The 17,930-nt window shown below is 44.5% G+C and overlaps 1 long non-coding RNA gene across 4 annotated transcripts in view; it reads right to left on the bottom strand.

Moving 5' to 3' along the window:
- Positions 1-2,911: 2,911 nt before the first annotated feature.
- LOC142436260 (uncharacterized) overlaps positions 2,912-17,930 on the bottom strand; it is a 78,370-nt gene continuing 63,351 nt past the window's right edge. For 2 of the 4 annotated variants that reach the window (XR_012781828.1, XR_012781826.1), the window contains one exon: positions 12,496-16,990. This is a non-coding gene — a long non-coding RNA (uncharacterized LOC142436260). Of the gene's footprint in view, positions 5,135-11,221; positions 11,316-12,495; positions 16,991-17,930 lie in introns of those variants that run through there. The other 2 variants (XR_012781827.1, XR_012781829.1) reach the window with 2 other exon arrangements.

The following is a 17,930-nucleotide window of genomic DNA, read 5'->3' as shown; positions in this document are numbered from 1 at the left end:
AGGCTAGGGCTCCCCTAGCCTTCAGGCTAGGGAACCCCTATGCTTTAGGCTCCCCTGGGCTGAGACTAGGGCTCCCCTAGCCTTCAGGTTGGGCACCCCTAGGCTTTAGGCTCCACTAGGCTAAGGCTAGGGATCCCCTAGCCTTCAGGCTAGGGCACCCCTAGGCTTTAGGTTCCCCTAGGCTAAGGCTAGGGCTCCCCTAGCCTTCAGGCTAGGGCACCCCTAGGCTTTAGGCTAGGGCTCCCCTAAGCTAAGGCTAGGGCTCCCCTAGCCTTCAGGCTAGGGCACCCCTAGGCTTTAGGCTAGGGCTCCCCTAGGCTAAGGCTAGGGCTCCCCTAGCCTTCAGGCTAGGGCACCCCTAGGCTTTAGGCTAGGGCTCCTCTAAACTAAGGCTAGGGCTCCCCTAGCCTTCAGGCTAGGGCACCCCTAGGCTTTAGGCTAGGGCTCCCCTAGGCTAAGGCTAGGGCTCCCCTAGCCTTCAGGCTAGGGCACCCCTAGGCTTTAGGCTAGGGCTCCCCTAGCCTTCATGCTAGGGCACCCCTAGGCGTTAGGCTAGGGCTCCCCTAGCATTCAGGCTAGGGCACCCCTAGGCTTCAGGCTAGGGTACCCCTAGGCTTTAGGCTAGGGCTCCCCTAGCCTTTAGGCTAGGGCACCCCTAGGCTTCAGGCTAGGGCTCCCCTAGGCTTAGGCTAGGGCTCCCGTAGCCTTCAGGCTAGGACACCCCTAGCCTTCAGGCTAGGGCACCCCTAGGCTTCAGGTTAGGGCACCCCTAGGCTTTAGGCAAGGGCTCCACTAGCCTTCAGGCTAGGGCACCCCTAGGCTTCAGGCTAGGGCTCCCCTAGGCTATGGCTAGGGCTCCCCTAGCCTTCAGGCTAGGGCACCCCTAGGCTTCAGGCTAGGGCACCCCTAGGCTTCAGGCTAGGGCTCCCCTAGGCTTCAGGCTAGGGCACCCCTAGGCTTCAGGCTAGGGCTCCCCTAGCCTTCAGGCTAGGGCACCCCTAGGCTTCAGGCTAGGGCTCCTCTAGGGTAAGGCTAGGGCTCCCCTAGCCTTCAGGCTAGGGCACCCCTAGGCTTCAGGCTAGGGCACCCCTAGGCTTTAGGCTAGGGCTCCCCTAGCCTTCAGGCTAGGGCACCCCTAGGCTTCAGGCTAGGGCTTCCCTAGGCTAAGGCTAGGGCTCCCCTAGCCTTCAGGCTAGGGCACCCCTAGGCTTCAGGCTAGGGCACCCCTAGCCTTCAGGCTAGGGCACCCCTAGGCTTTAGGCTAGGGCTCCCCTAGTCTTCAGGCTAGGGCACCCCTAGGCTTCAGGCTAGGGCTCCCCTAGGCTAAGGCTAGGGCTCCCCTAGCCTACAGGCTAGGGCACCCCTAGGCTTCAGGCTAGGGCACCCCTAGGCTTTAGGCTAGGGCTCCCCTAGCCTTCAGGCTAGCGCACCCCTAGGCTTCAGGTTAGGGCTCCCCTAGGCTTCAGGCTAGGGCTCCCCTAGCCTTCAGGCTAGGGCACCCCTAGGCATCAGGCTAGGGCTCCCCTAGGCTTCAGGCTAAGGCTCCCATAGCCTTCAGGCTCGGGCACCCCTAGGCTTCAGGCTAGGGCTCCCCTAGCCTTCAGGCTAGGGCACCCCTAGGCTTTAGGCTCGGGCTCCCCTAGGCGTTCTCTGTTGGTACACGGAATCCAAATGGACTTTTCTATATTGACCTATGGCGTGTGAAATTGCTGAACATTTCATTTGGATGCAATGATTTTCTTGTAGGGCCTTGGATTGTCCATGTTTAGAGTGATACCATCTCCAATTACAGTTTTACATCTTTGCTACCATTGTCAGCTTTTATTAGACACTTTTTGATCAATAACTGCCATAAAGACTTGCAGCATATTATTAAATAAAAGTGGTATTAAATGGTATCCTTATCAGGTGCCAATATGTAAAGGGAAAAATTTAATTAACTATGCATCAAGCAAAATGTTTGTCATTGGCATTGCATTTTGCTGTTTAAGTCAAATTAAATCATGTCACTCTCATAGAAATGTTAGAGAAAAAAAAGAATGAAACACATATGGGTCCTGCTTCCTTCTCACAGTTGTCAAGTTTGAGCTTAGTTGCAGTTACTGTGATGTTCTATGTTGTTGAAGTTCATCCTTTTTTCAATGATATTTTGCTTTATCAAGCATGTCCTTTAATGGACAGATCTCTCAACAAATTTCTAATATACTTAAAATGAAATTTTCATAGTATCCATTTATGACAAGCATTATAATTGTACAACTTCTAAGCTACAATTGACAGTGCATCAAACTATCAAGTTCTTCACTAGCACTATAATTAAAATGCATCATTTTACTTTTAAACAGCCTCATTCATTTTTCAACTTTCAGTGGCATATGAGACAATTAAAAATAAAATAGCTTGGATCTGGTAAATATTAGTTCTCAAATAGACACTGCTTTTTAAATGTTTAAAGAGGTCCTGGGAAACAAATATGCCCAGGGAAACACATCACTTGTCTATGGCTTCTGTGTATATTGATTGAGGTCCAAGTGAAATGAAATCCTTGACAACTTCAATGATATCTCCATTTTTCATGGTAATTTGTATTGGTCCTATAGTGAGGATTTTGGTTTTCTTTCATCGAGCTGTATGCTGTAGTTAAGGCACCAGTCTCTGATCTTCATCAGTACATTTTTCAAGTCAGACTACCTTATGGCATGCAGTATTAAGGCATCTTCACACTACAGGGAATTAATAAGGCTTTCACAAATATTATTTCCGTGCTCTTCTATATTTAGGACAACTTCTTAGATTATTTTCTTTTTTTAACATTTTATTACTCATACAACTCTTATCACAATTCATACATATACATACATCAATTGTATAAAGCACATCTGTACATTCTTTGTCCTCATCATTTTCAAAGCATTTGCTCTCCATTTAAGCCCTTTGCATCAGATCCTCTTTTTTCCCCTCCCTCCCTGCTACCCCTACCTCATGAGCCCTTAATAATTTTTAAATTATTATTTTGTCATATCTTGCCCTATCCAGCGTCTCCCTTCACCCCTTTTCTGTTGTCTGTCCCTCAGGGAGGAGGTCACATGTAGATCCTTGTAATCGGTTTCCCCTTTCCAGCCCACTCACCCTCTACCCTCCCAGTATCGCACCTCACACTCCTGGTCCTGAAGGTATCATCCACCCTGGATTCCCTGTGCCTCCAGCTCCTATATGCACCAGTGTACAACCTCTGCTCTATCAAGGTAGATTTCAGATCATGATAGTTGGGGGGTGGGGTGGAGGAAGCATTTAGGAACTGGAGGAAAGTTGTATACTTCATTGGTGCTACATCGCACCCTGACTGACTCATCTCCTCCCCTAGACTCCTCTGTGAGGGGATCTCCAGTGGCCGACAAATGGGCTTTGGGTCTCCACTCTACACTTCCTCCTTCATTCACGATGTTAAGTTTTTGGGTTTTTTTTTTTTATGATGATGCCTTATTCCTGATACCTTTGGCACCTCGTGATCACACAAGCTGGTGTGCTTCTTCCGTGTGGGCTTTATTGCTTCTGAGCTAGATGGCCGCTTGCTCACCTTCAAGGCATTAAGACCCCAGACACTATCTCTTTTGATAGCCGGGCATCATCAGATTCCTTTGCCACGTTTGCTTATGCACCCGTTTGTCCTCGACAATCGTATCATGGAGCTGTGCAGCCAATGATATGATTTTTTGCTCTTTGATACCTGAAAACTGATCCCATCGGGACCACGTGATCACACAAGCTGATGTGCTCTTCCATGTGGGCTTTGTTGCTTCTGAGCTAGATGGCCACTTGTGCACCTTCAAGGCTTTAAGACCCCAGACGCTATCTCTTTTGATAGCCGGGCACCATCAACTTTCTTCATATTTACTTGTTCAAATGCTTTGGCTTCAGCAATTGTGTCGGGAGGGTGAGGATCATAGAATGACAATTTAATAGAAGAAACTATTCATGTATTGAGGGAGTGCTTCAGTAGAGGCCCAAGGTCCTTCTGCCACCTTAATACTAAACCTATAAATATAGACACATAGATCTATTTTCCCATCCTCATATATATATATTTGCATGTACATGTCTTTGTCTAGACCTCTATAAATGCACTTTGCCTCCTAGTTCTTTTCTCTATTTCCCTTGACTTTCCTCCTGCCCCACTATCATGCTCCATCCCCACCTGGCTTACAGCTATACCTCTTCTTTAAGTAACCTTGCCCTTATCATTCCCTACCAGGCCAGCCACTCCCCACCTCGCCACCAATTTGGATCCCATGTTGCTCCCTTGTCCCTGGGTTTGTTAACACCACTTCTTTACGCCCAATCTCCCCCTATCCCAGGTACCCCCAGAACTGTCGGTCCCTTTGTTTTTCCTCCAGATAGTTCATCCAGCCTGTCTTATGTAGACAAACCTGTGGAGATAATAACATGCACAAAAATAAGACAGAGGAAAACAAAGCAACAGTATACAGCCAGACAACAAAACAACAAAAAACCACTGACAAAGAACAAAACAAAACACATCAAGATAGAAAAGCTTGTAGTTAGTTCAAGGTTCGTTTGTTGGCCTTTAGGAGTGTTTTCCAGTCCAGTCTGTATGGGCACCACGCCCTGGCCCCAAATCCACTTTCAGCATTCCCTGGGGACCTTGCCACTCCATTCCCTTGCTGTTCTGCTGAACTCTCCCAGTGATTTGCCTCAGTGTGGTTGGATCAGGTCAGGTGCAATCTGCACACTGTGTCTCTGATGCTTTCTCCGGTAGCGCCATTGGTCACTGAGGGGTTTCATGTCTTATAGTGGGGGGCATGTTGTCCTCTCTGTGGACTGGCTGCTCTAATCAGGAACATCATCCTCACGGCCTGGTGGGCAAGTCTGTGCTCCACTCTCTCCTCCTCCCCTTCATCTGCGCCCGTGTGCTCTGATCCGATATATCCTTCTGCCCGAGCTGTAGAATCAATGTCGTCCTTTGAAACAAATTCTTCTTGGGGGAGGGGCAGGAATCCACTTAATTTTTGGTGTTGGGGCCAGCCTCCCAGACCTCTCCACTGGTTCCCTACTCCACTCCGGAATGCTGCATTCACACCTCGCGGCACTGGGTGGAAGTCTGGTCCCACTTTCCCTGTGGAGATATAAACAATACCCTCCCCTTGGGTGGGTTAGTGCCCCATGCCCCAGCTCACCTTTTCTTCCTTATATTCATCCTTTTATTTTTCTTTCCCCACCTCCTCCCCAGTTGTCTACTATGTGCATCCCTGGTTTTGATCTGGTCTCTGCCATACTACACAGTCTTCAACCCCAAAATGTGAGTATATAGTAACTTTTTCCCCTATGCCACATTAGCATTTTTTTTAATATTTGCCTCAGCAGGATCATGTTTTACTTTTCCTTTTGTACCTGACTTACTTCACTTAGCATGATTTCCTCCAGTTCCTCCCAAGCCGGTATGTGCATCATAGTTGAGTTTCTTTCCCTGTGATCTATCTTTCTCAGAGTGGTGTGTTGAAGTCACCCACTATAATTGTCGGGTCTGTGATTTTTTCTTAATCTTTTGGAGTGTTTGGTTGACATATTCAGCTGGTCTCTCATTCAGGGAATATATGTTTACAATGCTTAGTGGTTCATTGTCTATGATTCCCTTGAGCATTAGATAGTATCCTTCCTTATCTCTTTTTATGGTTTGTACTTTGAGGTCAATTTATCGAGATTAGGATTGCAACCCCTGCTTTTTTTGTATTGCTGTGTACTTGGTAGGTCCTTCTCCAGCCTTTGATTCTCAGCCTATTTTTGTCTGTAGCCTTGAGATGTGTCTCCTGTAGGCAGCAAATGGATGGGTTGTGTTTTCTAAGCCATTCTGCTAGTCTCAGTCTTTTAATGCCTGAGTTCAGGCCACTGATAATCAGGGTTATTATCTCCATCTGTGGACTCTGTGATGCCATTTTATACCTTTTGTGTTGGGAGTTTTCCTACTTTCCTTTCTCATTAGTGTGTGTTTTTTGTGTGTATCATTCTTGACTTCTTTCCATCCTTAAACCAATGCTATCTTGGGGTCTCTTTTCTCCTTGTTGTGCTCTGGGTGAAGTTGTTCTATGTATTGGTCTCTTATTTGTGCTTGGTGAGTGTTGTTCATCTGCCCATACTGAGTCGGCGAGGATCTTTTGTAAGGCTGGGTTTGTTGTAATGTAATTTTTGAGTTTTTCCTTGTCTGGGAAGACTTTTACTTCTCCATCGATCTTGATCGATAATTTGGCTGGGTAGATATTCTTGGATTTGCGTTGTTTTCCTTCAATTTTTGGAGTAATGTCACTCCACTCTCTCCTTTTTTTCATAGTTTCTGCTGATAGGTCTGAGCATATCCTTATGTGGGAACCTTTATATGTGACTGCTTGTTTTTCCCTGGCTGCTGTCATGATTTTCTCCTTTTCCTCAAAGTTGGATAGTTTAACTATTATGTGCCTTGGTGATTTCATCTTGGGGTCCTGTCATGCTGGTGTTCTTTCAGCCTCCTGGATGGTTGCCTGGTTTTCATTCATTAGGCTGGGCAAGTTTTCCTCCAAGAATTCTCTCGCTATTGTAGCAGATGATTCTTTGTTGTGTCTTCCTCCGGTAGGCCAATAATTCTAATGTTCTGCTTCATAGCATCAGACATAGCTCTTAGGTTTTCTTCAGCTTCTCTGATGCTCTTGTTAGATTTTTGTTCACGTTTATTAAAGTCTGCTTGGCTGTCCTCCAAGACACTGATAGGGTTCTCTGATTCCTCCAATCAATTTTCAAGGAACATGATTGTGCTATTGTTTTTCATTATCTCCTCGCTAAGCTCCTGTATCGTTTCATCCTTTTTCTGTATTGTTTCCCTCATATCCTGCATGGCTCCAAGCAGCATTCTGAGAATTTCTTTGAGTGGCATCTCAATGTCTGCTTCTTCTATGTATGTTGTTATGTTCAGGACATCTTCTGCCTTTGTCTTTTTTTCTCCTGTTTTTTTCGTTGAAGTCATTAGGGGTGATGGCTTTTTGCGTTGTTATTTTAGAGGGACCAGGTGCCATTTTCTAGTCTCTCTCTGGAAGACTTACAGGAATGCTTCTTCGAACTGCCTACAGCTGATTTTGCTATGGTATTAACCTACCACTTTATCTTCCTGTGGCTTCCCTATCAGGGGAGTACCCCAGATGGCAGGTCGGCTGCCTGCCCCAGTGTTGCACAGGCTGGGCTGATGTTCCTGTTATTGGTTTGAATGTTGAAAAGTGTTGGCTGAGCTGCCTTATGTCCCCAGGTACTCAGGCAGGAACTCCCTGGTGAGAAGTCTGAGGAGTATCCCCTGGAGAGCAAGCAGGCCTTTCCCTAGCCTTTGGCTATCTATGCAGGGTGGAGCTCACCTAGCTGGGTGTGGCCAAGGCGCAAATGCCCTAGGGCAATGGGAGTGCCCCATATGTCTGCAATGGAGCATGAGAGAGCAGGGTAGGAATAAAGAGCAGGGGGAGAAAAATTAAAATGTTAGACTAGACTCTGCAGGGGTATAGGGAAGTGAGGGAAGCAAAAGCAACTATGTAGCTGAGTCCCACTCCCTGCCTGTGGAGCTGCAAGGGCTTACTCCCTGCCCCAAGCCCCAGCTGCTATCCACAGCTGAGCCCCAAGAGTCGCAAGAAAGCTGCTGAGCAGCCCCCAAAGAAGTGGGGGGACACAGAGCAGAGATGTTAACAGATGCAGCAGTGTAGCTGAACCCTGATCCCTGCCTGTTGGGCTGTGGGGTGTTGGGTTTAGTCCCTGCTCAGACCACGTAGGCACCGCAAGCTGTGGCCATGACATGAAAAAGCTCCTGTGCAGCCCTCCACGGCTGTGTTGGAATAGAGAGCAGAGATATAAACAGAAGCAACAATGTAGCTGAACCCTGATCCCTGCTGGTGGAGCTGCCAGGGTCCTGTCCCTGCCCTGAGGCAGGCAGGGGAAAATTGTGGCTGTGTTTAGACCAAGCCCTGCTACAGGCTCCAAATGGCCCCGGCTCCGGCAGATACATTGGCTGGGCTCCAAATGGTCCGGGCTCCAGCAGTTACAGTGGCTGGGCTAAGGTCAAGCCCCCGGCAGCTTCCAGTGATGTAAGCCAAAACCCACAGCCCTTCAAAACCCAGTGGATATGTGCATACTTATCTTTATGATGCACCTCCTGCGATCCAGCAGCTTTGAATTTCCCTCTAAGCAACTCTCCTGGGCTGGATTCTGCAGAGTCCCCCTGGCATGTGTCACTACGTTGCCATCGTCCTGTGGGCTCGAACTGATAGTCCTTAAATTGGGGATAGGATTTAGTGCAAGCCCCAAACCCATTCTTTGATCTATTACTTTATTACCTTTTATTTGATAAAATTAAAATTATTTAACTTGGGAACCACTGTATAGGTCATATTGTTCCATAGTTCAATTCTGTCAAAACGAATTGTGCAATTTCTTGCATACTCATACATGTTTTCCAAATGATAGGGTTCCTTCCTAGACTTCTTGAAATCATCTCCCTTTTTTCTCCTCCACCCTTCAAGCACCCTAAAACCTTGTTATGCTTTCTTTCCCTGTGGGCACAACATCCCTAGGTTTCATTTTCTGAAAAATAACCAAACAAATTACACTGCTTCAAGACGGTGAGCTCCAATGGCGGCACACCTGTGAGAAACAGCCTAATGTAGATGAGTATAAGCAGACTGCAACAGAACAGCCACACAGTTGCCAGGATAATACGTCTTAACACAGCACACTTGCTGTACCAAGACTTGTTTGTTAGACAACCAATAGTAGACAGCTCTTGGTACAGCTATTTTCTTCAACCCCAGACACCATGTGTTTTCCAGCTTAATTCCTCAGGTTATAGTGAGTCTGGGGTAGAATCCAGTTCCCCCAGTGGAGTTCCCATTTGGGGATCCCACAGAAGCAGCTCTGCAGCATGACTTGTACTCTGAGAGTCAGGATTCAGTTTCCCACTGTTCTGTGACATCTGACCTGGCTTCCCAGGTAACCCCAGAGTCCTAAGTCAGCTCTGCTCTCCGAGTGCAAGTCATGAAATACCCTCCCTACCTTTTGATCCGAAGAGCACCTGCAGTCTCTCCTTACTCCACTTGGCTGTCAGCTCTCCTTTCCCACACCCGAGCAGACATGCACTTACGTTCACCCAAAATTGACTGTTCCATCTCCCCTCTTCAGTGCTGCCCACGCCCTACCATCACTAAGCCTCACCCCTTTGAGAGGGCCACCACCCTCTCCAGGGGACCTCACCCCAGATCCATATTGCTACTACTCAGCATCCTGCCCCCTTTCCCCCACCAATGGATCCCAGCTATCAGGAGATCAGGAAGTGTCCTCTGGCCAAATGACCTCCACTATACTTACCTTAACCAGAGGATTTGTGGTTCATGGCACTGGTCCAGCTCTTTCCCAGGCGATCTAGCTCCTAGCCAGAGGGCCTGATGACGTGCAAACTTGAGCTTGTGCCCTTTCTGCGACTTTTTCCAAGTGGAGTGAACTTAAATAGCATTTGTCCTTTTGTGCTTGACTAACTTCACTAAGCATGTCTTCCAGATCCTTCCACGACTTGAAGTGTTTCAATGCTGCTTTTTAGGGATTCATATTATTTGTGTGTTTACATCAGAGTTGGTTTTTTTTTAATGTATCCACTTTTCTCTTGATGGGAATTTAGGCTGTTTCCAGCTTCGTGCTATTGTGAACTGTGCTGCAATGATCATGGGGGAACACATGTCTGTTCATCATCTCTTTCTTATTTCTTTGGGGTATATGCCCAGTAATGGTATTGGTGAGTCAGATGGTAGTTCAATTTCCATATGTTTTAGGTATCTCCATATCGCCTTCTATAGTGGCTGTACATATTTACATGACTACTAGCAGTTGTACAAAAGTCCTTATCCCACCAGACCCTGTCCACCCTTTATTGTTCTGTTATGTTTTGTTTTTAAATTGGGATACATTACTGGGCTTTAGTTGGTATCACATTGTTGTTTTGATTTCCAATTCCTGAATGACTACAGACCTAGAACATTTCCACATGTGTTTATTAGCCATTTATCTATCATCTTGTACGAATTGTTTGTTCAGGTCTTTAGCCCATCTTACCAAGTTTTTTTCTTGCTATAACCTTGTAAAATTCTGTGGATCTTAATCATCAGTCTTTTATATGATGTGTCATTACTAAATATCCTTTTCCAGTCTGGGGGCTCTCTTTTTACTCTTTTATTAAATAAACTCTATTGATTTACACAAGTGTTTTCTTTTTCATAGGTCCCATTCATCTATGTTACCTTCTATGGAGTATGTTTCTTTTGTTAATTCTGCCAACCCATGTATTCCCTGGACTAATGATCCTGCTAGCTCTGGATTTTACATGTAGGTGTTTAATCCACCTGGAGTTATTTTAGTACATAGAATGAGATATTTTATTTCATTCTTCTGCAGGTGGTTATCCAGATTTTCCAGCACCATTTATTGAGGAGGGCACCTGCTTCCCATTTAATGTCTTTTGGGCCAATGTAAAAATCAATTGTATGTGGATGTTTTTATTGTTGGGTTTTCTGTCCTGATTCATTGACCTGAGAATATTGGTCTTTTAAAATAAATTTATATGCTGTTGGATTCTATTGACCAGGGCTTTGTTGAGGATTTTGGCATCTATATTCATGAGAGATACCAGTCTGTATTTCCAGAGGTTATTGTGGTTTGGGGCAAGGGAGGAGTATAATCAATCCACTACAGTCCCTTATGTACCCTGTGAATTATTTTTAGAAGAGTGCACTTTTATTGTGCTTATAACAGTGGTTTCCTAAACAGCTCAGAATTATCCGCTGTTTATGCGTGGTCCTGGGGTGTCAATTTTCTATTACAATGAATGGCCCAGGGAGGAGTGTACATTCAGAAGTGGATCAGGCTACAGTCTGGGCACCAGTTCTGAAAGGTACCTGGCCTGTGCAGGACAAGTGCCGGAAACCTGGAAATACCAGGTCCTATTTCTACTAGCACGGTGAGGCATTTTGTGATTCCTTTCTCAAAGCAATATAGAAACACCTCCACCGACACCTAGCCCTGCTCCTGGCAGATTCCAAGCACTCCTGTTTCCCCAGTGCTGAGACTCTCTCCACGTGGCCTGATCTAATCATCTGCAGGAAGGAGCTGGGCATAGCTAGGGATTATCACCAGTGGGAGCTCTCCTCCCTCTGCAGACCTTGTGGTTCAGCATCAAGCCTCCAGTTGTCTCTGCAGGCTTCTGTGGGATGATCCTGAAGTATCAACAGTTCGGCCGGGAGTTGCCACAGCATCTGCAAGGGAAGCAAAGCACAGGAAGGTGCTGTGAACTCCGACGGCATGATTGAGAGCACAGCTGTGCTCTCTGTGGATAAACCAATTTAAAGGACACCTGGTATTATATCCCAGGCCCCAACCCAGCTACCTACCTGCAAATTTGGCAATCCCACAGCAGTGAGCTGTTCACAGGGCCGATCCAACACTTAGCTTTCCTTTTAAATATATTTTTTCACTTGCTTTGCTTCAATTTAAAGGTAGATGTACAAAAATAGCCTTATTCTTCCTTCCAATAGTATCCCCCTCTATTGTAATGTAAGGTCAACTTAACAGCATGAATCTGTTAAACCATTGTCTGCGGTCCCCAGCAAAAGCACAGTTTACCAACAAACACTGCATGCAACAGTACTTTGCACACACAGAGAAGAGATGGAGCTGGCTCATCAGTAATGGGTCTCACTACCCCCAGCCAGCAGTCTCACTTTGCGACCAGTGCAGGGATGTTGTTTTGTAAGCATCCTTCGTTTGAGCTGCTAAAAGAACAGTGTTCCCTCCTCACCAGCAAAGATGACAAAATAGGGCTGTGCTATGAGGGAGAATCTACTGGAAGGCAGGGAGTTAGTTTTGTCGTCGTCGTTTGTATTCCTTGTAATATATTTAACAATCAGTTTGGGGAATGTTAGCATGTGTTCAACCAAAGGTAGAAGGGGCAGGCTGTAGGACACCAGACCTAAAGAGTATGTTTGAACACAGAAGCCCTGGAAAGGCAGTGATCCAGCAAGGTCACCACATCCCAGGAGCCAGACTGACATAATTGATCCTAAACACAACTGGTTCAGTCCTGGACTCCAGGGAAGGACAGAAGAGTACACTTGGACTGCCTTCTTCCTCAACTTGCAATTCCTTTTGGGTTCACCTCAGATGTATTTTGCAATTGGGGGTAATTCTCTTGAGTTTTGTTATGTGTCTTTCTGTTTAACAGTATACGAACCCAGAATTGATAAATGTATAGAGGCAGCAAGACAAACAAGGATTTCTTGGAGATACAGTGGGGCAATGGGTGGGGTAAAAGGGAGCCGATATTAAAAAGTTCAAGAAAGATGTTTTCCTCCTGCTTGATGTGATGGAACTGTGGGATGATATGATATCTATGTTACTATGGGTAGACTAGAGAAACAAATTCATAGACACTCACGTCCTTGAGAAATAGCTTTATGTACAAGAGAACTCAAATATCAAGAAAACATCCCAGCCCAGTCCAGATCAATTCCTTAAGTCCAATCTTAGACCATATGTCCGATACCTATTTTTAAAGTCTTCTTCAGACTCACAAAACACATGCAATGATGCCAAATGCAGCAAGAGCACAGGCCAGTGGGTGGGAAGTCTTCTGGATCTGGTGGCATTGTAAGCATCTCAGCGCTTGCATGGGTCCACGTGATTTCTCCAGCTGAGAGCACTCACATAGTTCCACATGTCTTGTCAGCTGCAATGTCTCCCAGGAAGTCAACAGAAAGAGACAGAGAGAGACAGACTCCTACATTCAAGGAGGAATGAAGGAGTTCCCAGAATCCTCAGGAGGCCACTCCAACACAGAGGCCACATTGGCTATGATCTGATTAACTGGCTAGACTCCACCCCTTCACTCTTAATCCTGTGAAATTGACAAATGATTATATGACGACCACAGCTAACTATAAGATGGTTTGGGCAAAAAACAAATAATCAAATAAAATAATAAACATAGATTATTTCATTATGAAATTTTTTATTGTAAATTCAGTTATTGGTTTATATCACAATCCCTTTTCCTGTTCAATATTTTAAAGTTTTTGAAATATTGTACTGGCAAGAATTTCTGTCCGTTTGCAGCTATGTGTGCAAAACTTTCTGTCATGTATTGGAACATATTTTTCTCATGAAACATGCAACAAAATACTATTTGCAACATTCTTCTCAGGTGTAGTTCAGTGGCATTAGAGTATTGTTTTCAACAATTAAAAACATCTGCAAAATTTCCCATCAAACATAACAGAAAACCACCCCCAAAATAATTCTGACTAGAAACTTTCCCCTTAACATCAAATAATTAACTAAAACGTTCCAGTTTCAATTATTTTGAATAGAAGCCTGATTTAAATACTTCCCCGTTCCTCTGTAAAGAAGGCAGCCTAAATCCTGTAGAATATCTTTGTCTTTGAGCCAGATTTTCTTTACCAGTATTTTTTGTGGCTTATATCTCAATATCAAAATCTGTATAAAGAGCTATGTCTGTAGATCATACTTCCTTTCACTGTATCCAGCTCACAGTGTTTGCAACTTGTAGCACTCTCTACCTCTAAAGCTTTTCCCACTGAGGGACCAGAGGTAAAAATAACCTCAGGGAGAAAGTTGACTTGCAGGGGTGCTTAGGCCCCACAGGAGCCTGGATACAGACTGTAGTTAGAGCTGCTGTGCTGACCACTATGGTAGCTCCAGTGCCCGTGTTTGGAAATCTGCAGAGACAACTCCAGGTAACACTCCTGACCAACAATCTGAATGCTTATGACCAGAGAAAATGTTACTGTGTGCCCCACAGAAGTTGGAAGACTGTGTAAGCCCAGGAAACACCTCTCCTGTATGTGATGGGTTGCTGTCAGCAGGGGGCTCAGAATACCCATCACCCACAGAGGGTACTAATCCATGGGAAGAAATATGACCTTCTTAAGACTTCTGTGGGTTCCTGTTTCCCCACAAATAACCTTGTTGGTAGGAAACACTTTTTTTCCAATATTAAACATGGACTATAACGCAGTATATTTTATCCTTTCCCAAATATTCTGAAATGTTATAGGGGAAAGGAGTTTTAGGGAGACATATACTTGTTTCCCTACGTGGTCAAAGGAATGAAAAGATTCAGGTAGGCCTAGTCTTGATTCCATTGCATGGTAAGCATAGAGATTGTCTTTAATTTCACCAGATCATCTGTGTACTTCTGATGGTAATAGATGTAAAGCTACATTAAACTTAAAATCTACACAGATGTCCGCATGATTGGTAGAGGGAAGACCTCAAAGAGAGGGCTGTGTTCTCTCAAGGACTCCACCAGCATCACTTTTCTAGTGTGAGTCCCAGAGGCAGGGGCCCCATTCAGCCCTTTCCACCTTTACATACCATGCACCTCCCACACGCAAATGCCTGACAAGAACCCAAATAAAACCACAACATGCAAGGACTTAAATTCATATTCCTTCTCACCTGGAGAGCATTTTCTGGGTGTCACGAATCTTATCCACATGAACATGAAGCATGTGTGGGTTTTCCTCTTTCTGGCAACTCAGGGTGGTGAGTGGTTCAGGGAGTCAGACATGAAGTCTGGGAGTGAAGAATCGGGGCACATGACTCACTGGGTTTCTCTCTATCCCCAGCTGTATATGCCCAGGTGCAGGTACAAGAGTCAGGCCCTGGACTAGTGAGGCCCTCACAGACCCTATCTCTCACTTGTGCGGTCTCTAGATTGTCTTTAACCAGCTATAATGTGACCTGGGTCCACCGGGCTCCAGGAAAGGATCTGGAGTGGATTGGGATAATAAGGGAGAATGGTGGGCACAAACTATAATCTAGCTCTCCAGTACTGAGTCAGCATCACCAGGGATACATCCCAGAACCAGGTTAATTTAAAACTGAGCTCTGTGAATCCTGACGTCACGGCCATGTATTACTGTGCAAGTTACACAGTGATGGGAACTCAGTGTGAGCCCAGACACAAACTCAGTTTCAGCAGAGACAAGGGAATGAAGGCAGTGAGGCTTTCCTCTCAGAAGCTGTGGTTTCCCCACCTTGTCAGCACTTCTCCAGGGACTACCGTGTATAGTCTAGGGAACCTTCATGCATCTGAGGAAGAACATGCACTCTGTGGAAGTCTGGAAGGTCATCTGTCGCCAAAATGGTGGGCCATGTCAGTAGAGGGACAGCAACACAGAACACGGGTACCCATATGGTAAGTCACAACTGTCCGTTCACACACTTGGCCCAGGCCAAACTCCAGCACCTCTTCCTTTGTTTTGAAAGCTTTGTTACACTAACTCCAATGAAAGTTTTTCTTGATGAAAATTTCTCATGATTAACGAGATCTGATGCCCACATATAAGATGTTCCACATTTAATTCATGCAAAGGGCTTTTTTCCTTTTGTCAAATCTCTGATGTGCTGTAAGGCATTGTGTCTGGCTGAAAGCTTTTCCACATTCATCACATATATGGGGTTTCTCTCCAGTATGAGTTCACTGATGAACAGTAAGAGAAGCCTTCCAGATAAAGGCTTTTCCACATTCATGACATACATGGGGTTTCTCCCGAGTGTGAATTAGCTGATGAACAGTGAGAGAAATCTTCTGGATAAAGCCTTTGCCACATATATAGGGTTTTACTCCTGTGAATTTTTATATGAGTTTTGAGATTTCCTTTACGAATGAAGCTTTTGCCACATTCACCACATTTATGTGGTTTCTCTCCACTATGAGTTTGCTGATTAATAGTGAGAGCAGTCTTCTGGATAAAGCCTTTTCCACATTCACCACATACATGGAGGTTTTCTCCAGTATGAGTTCGCTGATGAACAGTAAGTTTACTCTTTCTGATAAAAGCTTTTCCACATTGACTACACACATGGGGTTTCTCTCCAGTATGAGTTCGCTGATGAACAGTGAGAGCATGCTTCCGAATAAAGGCTTTTCCACATTCACCACATACATGGGGTTTCTCTCCAGTATGGGTTCACTGATGAACGGTGAGAACATCCTTCGTGAGAAAGGTTTTTCCACATTGACCACATACATAGGATTTCTCACCAGTATGAGTTCGCTGATAAACAGTAAATTTACTCTTCTGGCTAAAGCCTTTGCCATATTCACCACATACATGGGGTTTCTCTCCAGTATGAGTTCGCTGATGAAAAGTGAGAAGAGTCTTCCTGATAAAGGCTTTTCCATATTCACCACATATGTGGGGTTTCTCTCCAGTATGAGTTTGCTGATGAGCAGTGAGATCACTCTGCCTAGTGAAGCCTTTCCCACATTCACTGCATACATAGGACATTCCTGCCACATGAGGTTCCTGATGTCCCTTGAGGTATGATACACTGTGAAAATTTTTCCCACATTGCAAGCATTTTCCTAGCTTTTGTCCTTCATGACTTTTTTGATAATGTTCATTGAGTTTGAACATTTTCTTGAATATTTGCCCACACTGACTGCATTCGTAGGTCTTATCTAGTATACCAATAATCTGGTGTTCATAGAACACAGAGTCTTCAATGAAGGTTGTTCCACATTTATCGCCTGTGTGTGGTTTCTCAATTTCATCAGACTCCTGATGCTGAATGCACTGTGACTTCATGAACCTGGGTGGTTCACACTCAGGGAATTTCATTTCAGTATTAAATTGCTCTTGTTCACTGTGGAGAAAAGTTTTCTCATCTTCAGTGAGCACAACTGACTTCTGTATTTTGTTGCTTCTGTTCTGATTTAATTCCAGAATGATTAAATCTGATTTTACATTTTTTTCATGTAATCCAAACATCTCATAAGTTTCCTTTGGAGGAAAATTATTTTTATGCTGAGAATATGTATTACATTTGTAGCACCATTCCATTCTGTCAATGCATCTTTCACATTGCAAGTGCTCAAGCAAATGATCATCATCTTTCTGGATTTCTATAAAAGAACACAACATTGACTCTTTTAAATATCTTGGTTTTCAATGGACCCCATAAAATACACATTGATATAAAGTAGATCTTTAGTGACAACCCTCTTTTATGACTATAAATAAAACACTATGCTTAATGTTTATTGCCCATTGGACGAAATACAATCATGTAAACAATTCAAATGGTAAAAATAGTTACTATAGAAATCAGGTTGGATATGAAAGTGATAAATGGACACAGGTTTGATATTTGCTTAAAGAGGTACATGAATACATACAACAAACATAACAGAAGGAAGACATGAGACCAATAGACCACAGGAGTGATATGACTTGCTAATTCCATTTGGTAGAGGTTAAATGTATTCATTTAATCAATCTTTACTGAAAGACAACTAAGTGCTAGATAAAGTTGGGAATGCGAAACATGGCGAATATTCTACTTGGGAGAAAACCATTTTTACAGGTATATATGAAAGGGATTATGGTACAGAAACACATTCCTTATGTTTGTGGAGCCTGTATTTTAGCTCACAGCACTCCTCTTACAGTGCTGTCCTGTGGTGGCGTGCAGGTTGCTGTGATGCCAGAAGCACTGCCACCCAGTGTTTCAAATACAAGCAGGACCACCCATGGTGCACAGGTCTTAGTGGATTCTCCAGAAATAGGGACTGGGAGGAAGATCTGGTGATCGACTTCTGGAACATGAACCCCTCAGGTTTAATGGCAATGAAATAACACTGAACAAGTACTAAATCCTCAAAGTACAGTCAACCATAATGATGTAGATGGAGGAAAAGCTTTGGGGACCTTCAGTGCTTGACATGGCATGACTGAAAATGAGAAAAAATAGCTGCTAATATCCTCTAGTAAATGGAAAATGGCATACATGCAATATTGTCATGAAAAATTGCAAGTTGTCAAAACAAAATGGAATGGTAAAAA

The sequence above is a fragment of the Tenrec ecaudatus genome, unplaced genomic scaffold (assembly GCF_050624435.1).
Source record: "Tenrec ecaudatus isolate mTenEca1 unplaced genomic scaffold, mTenEca1.hap1 Scaffold_187, whole genome shotgun sequence".
In the NCBI taxonomy this organism is placed as follows: domain Eukaryota; kingdom Metazoa; phylum Chordata; class Mammalia; order Afrosoricida; family Tenrecidae; genus Tenrec; species Tenrec ecaudatus.
Note: the sequence above shows the minus strand (reverse complement) of the source record. Positions and strands in the feature narration are given on the sequence as shown.